This window comes from Miniopterus natalensis, chromosome 3 (genome assembly GCF_054644295.1).
Source record: "Miniopterus natalensis isolate mMinNat1 chromosome 3, mMinNat1.hap1, whole genome shotgun sequence".
Classification (NCBI taxonomy): Eukaryota; Metazoa; Chordata; class Mammalia; order Chiroptera; family Miniopteridae; genus Miniopterus; species Miniopterus natalensis.
In genome coordinates this window covers 5216734-5221340 of record NC_142083.1, presented here as the reverse complement: position 1 = coordinate 5221340, position 4607 = coordinate 5216734, and positions in this window count along the sequence as shown.

The following is a 4607-nucleotide window of genomic DNA, read 5'->3' as shown; positions in this document are numbered from 1 at the left end:
AACTATTTTTTCTAAGGGTGATTTTTTCCATGGCATTTACCTAATATTTAAAATAAGTTTCATAAGAGACTAGATGAATTATCGTCATCTCTGCACTTCACGAAAGCAAATGGCCTCCCTCTTTCCTTTTCCTCCAGCCCCCGTTTACCTTCTCCTCAGGGTCCCCCCCCCCCCCCCGAGCCCTGGTGCCCGTCCTCTGCTTGCCCCCTTGGTTTGCTGTGTCTCCCATAAAGCCCTGACTCAAGTCTAGATGAAAACCCTTCTACTGGGTTTTCTTTTCCTGTAGCCCACATCAAGCACACTAGAATTTTAATAAAAATTTAGATAAAAACAAGAAAGAAAGAAAAGAATAGAGAAACTTAAAAGAGTCAGACTTATGTAACTCAGATTTCTGAGTCTGCCATACTTAGCCCATCCCAAGACTCACAGACTATTCCATTCCATAACTCGGTCCTCAGAGTAACAGTCCTTTAGCTCCCTCAGAGGTACTGTCCCATGAGGACAACCTGCTTGTCACCTTGTGCTCTGTGGCCAAGATCCAAAGAGAGTTCTAAGCTTTCCTCGTGGTTCCGTTTCCTGCTTGTAGTGATGCACTAATTCCAGGGGCTGGTCTTGGCGAGATTCTAATGATTGACTGAATAAATCATCTGTCTTTGGTGAGGTCCTGTCCTGTGTATACTGAGAATGTTTAGGTCCCTTGGAGATAGAAAATAAATGTTAACCGGAAAATTAGCCTACCGTCTGTACAACTTCAGTCACATGGTTTCATCATCAGAATTCATTCTTTTTCAGAACTATGCAATAGAATTTTTGCGATGCACTTATGTATGTGTGTGAGGATGTGGTGAGGGCAGAATGGTCAATATTGTATGATCTTCCTTATATGTGGACTTTAAAAATTTGAGCTCATAGAACAGTAAAATGCTGGTTACCGGGGGCTTGGGTGTGGGGAAATGAGGAAATGTTGGTCAAGGGCTACAGACTTGCAGCTTATAAAATAGATAAGATCTGGAGATCTAATGTACAGCGTGGTGACTATAGTTAAAAAAAAACTGCTTTGTGTACACGAAATTTGCTGAGTGTGGATCTTAAGTGTCCTCACTCCGCCCCTGCCCCTGCCAAGTAACTATGTGAGGTGATGGGTGTGTTAATTAATTTAATTGTGGGAATCATTTCAAAATGTATACACATATCAAATCAGCACATTGTACACCTTAAATATTACAATTTTGTCAATTATACTTTAATAAAAGCAGAAAAAGGATATTCTCTAGACTTTCATTTCCCTACTCATGTTCTGTTTTTGGCCTTGTACATCTACAGGAAAAACAGACACACTCAGTACTTACTCATCTGTGGGTGTGTCACGTACAGATACTGCTTTGAGCTTTTTCAAGTACTGCCACCTTCTATATTTAAGTATTGAGTTGATACCACATATTTACCAAATCTTAATAATAGCATTAAAACAAATGCAATTATTTCCCTACCTTAGGAAAGATGTGTATCAGGAAGTTTTCAGACTACCAAGAACACTGCTAAATTCTCTATGTCAACTTGAACAGTACCTGCTTCCCTCCTGTTCATTTGGCTGTTGGGCATGTGCCAGATCTTTTTTTCCATTTTCTTTAATTTTTTAAAAATTTGTTTAATTTTTTAATGTGAAGTCTCAAAATTAAAAAAATACAGCTCCACTCATTAATTGGACCCAGTTTATTCAACATTTGTGATGATGTAGTCTGCAACTGGCTCGAGTTTGTTCTGCACGGCCTCTGGGAGGCGCTCGCCGCGTGACTCGTTAGCCTGAGCGTCGTGGCCCCCGCGGAGCGGCTGCGGGGAGACGCGGCCCAGTCACGCAGCGGCGGTGGAGGGGCTGGTGGAGGGGCTGCAGCGGCCCCAGCTCTCACCCAGAGGGAGCTTATCAGGAGGAAGTCTGCAGGGGCTTGGAACCCCCTTTGTGTGCAGAGCTGGGTGACCGACGGTTTTCCAGATTCCCCCACACCCTATTATAGTGGGCCCCCCGCGCCTAGGTAACGGGATCTGACTCTTTCACCCAATTTGGAGGTACAAATTTCTGACTAAATGAGGTTTGGGAGTAATTGAGAGAGTGAGAAGACCTTTATAGAACTGTAGTATCTTTGTTAAGCAACTCAAAATTAAATTTAGTCACAGGGTAAGCTGATATGAGGAGTGTGGCTAATGCTGTCAGGGGAAACGGAAAGGCAAGGAGAGGGTTTACGAAAAGGCTAAGGAAGGGGTAGGGACGTGTTCACCCATTTGGACATAAACTGGCCCACAGGATGTTAAAAGAAATCAATTTAGCTCCACGTTTGTGTACATGGTAGGGACTGGTTGGTTACCCAATATGGACTTTAAAGGCACAAACAAGAAAGGAAACGATTTATGTCTGTCTCTTGAGTAACACAGAGGAAATGATCGGCGATGTAGACATAAGGGACTGCTTAGCGGAGTGATAGGCATCATAATTCAGTTAGATCGTAATTGGGAATCAAGTGAGACCCAGAAAAGTAAAACTTACGACGATGATTACCAAATTAAAGCAGAGAAAAAACTACAAAGAAAGGTGATACTTAGGTATAAATTCAAGGGAGAGGGCTCAAGGGGACAAAATTGAGAGTATGAAGAGAAATGGCCACCAAAAATATTCATTAGTTTTGTTTTTAAAATTTCAGTGACTAAATCACACATTATAATCCAGGGAAATTAAAACATGTGAATAATAAAATATAAAATGCAGAAGGAAGGCTTGGAAAGATTACAGGATGAAGCTAAAATGGTATAAAATGATCATAAAAGTTACATTGGCAAAACTGAATATCGATGCACAAGAAGCTAACATAAATGAAGTAAAGCTTTTTCAAGATTCTAGCATATAAAATCTCAGAGATGGATTCATCTGGCCCAGAAAGATGGCAAATAAAATCCATGGGTAGAAGTGTGTTCATTGTTAAAATAGGAAAAGAAATTTTAAGTTAAGTTGACAGCAAATATAGCTTAATCTGCCCTCTTAGCTCTGATGACACAAATAATTACTCTCCGTAGGGCTAGGGTAAAGGCCATAATTTATTTGAACTTTAGGGAGAGTGATCGTAGAGCATCACATAAAGATCGACCTGTTACAGAGCTGGGGGGCTTTGCAACCCCTGGCCTGTCATGAGTTGAATTTCATGTATTACTTTAGCGGAAATGAATATGCTATTATTGATCAGAAACTTGGGTGTTTTTCTGAAGGACATTAAAAAGTTACTTGACATCAGTGTACTTTTTTTTTAGTAACTAATACTTGGTGCATCTTTGTGAATTGAACATATTTTGCATCAAGTTTAAGACGTTATTGTATTAGACACAGCATCAATATAACAACTACTTTTTCGGGAAACAAAAAACTGCCATGTTTATGTACATACTGATTTTCAGACTTAGTTTATGACCTCTTAAAATATGAAAGAAATGTGATTTAGGATTCAAGAAATAAAGTGGATCAATAAGTAATAAAACAATTCTTGTTCACTTGGTTTTGAAGATGAGTAGGGCCACAGAAAGTGAAAAAACAGTAAATTGCCCTAAACGAGCAATGCTAAATAATGCATCCTGCACTTAGAGTAGCATAAAAATGCATTTGACAGTGAGGACATCTGCACCCTCTCAGCTCACAAGGTCATTTGCAAGGATCTCGTTTGTGAGGAGCTAGAAAGCAATGCAGCTTCCCCGTGTCAACCTGCGTGCATTATCCCAGAAACAGTCCCCACCACAGAGGCCAGGATGCTGCTGAAGAGGCCACGCTGAACGGCCACTGCTGAGTTCTCACTTACACTAGGAAGTGGAGGCCTGGGGGAGATAGAACAGACATTATTTCTTTTTATATATAGTGTGTCCCAAGAAATGTATACACACACTTTGAATAATTATAAAGTCAGTGTTTATTAAAATACAGTTCATTTTCAAAATTGAGTTATCAGCTGTTAAAGTGTGGTTACGTTTTTGGGGGACACTTGTCTAATCTCGGGATCAGGGAGGACTTCAGCCATCGGTATAAATAATTGAACTGAAGATAGTGGCAAACTGCATCAGCAGCTGTGGCTGTAACCAGGGCAGGGCCGCACACTCCAAGCTGCTGTTCTGAAAATACTTATATCACTCAGCGCTCAGGATGGTTGGATGTGTCCGTTTTTTTGTTTTGTTTTGTTTTGTGTCCGTGTGTTTTACATAAATCACATTTCTTCTCCAGAAATATAGCACACACGTAATTATACATATTTACCTATCAAGGGGGTAAAATGCAAGCTCATACAATTTTACAACATCATAATTTCTTGAAAAACTAGGTTTCAAATGATATGTGCAGAAAGCTTTGAGCCAAGTCGATGTAGAAATGGGTCTCCAGTGCCAAATCTGATTTGGACAGCAAACTGTCCACACAGATTACTGCCCCAAAACATTAAGCAGTAGGTCAGAATTCCCTCTGTGTGAACTTACGGAAGAATTTTCTGTATCAGGTATATGGTGTGTCGTATGACTAAAGTCATCTTTAAATAAGCCAATAAATTATTTGTTCTAAAATATGCACGTACTTAACATATTTTAAC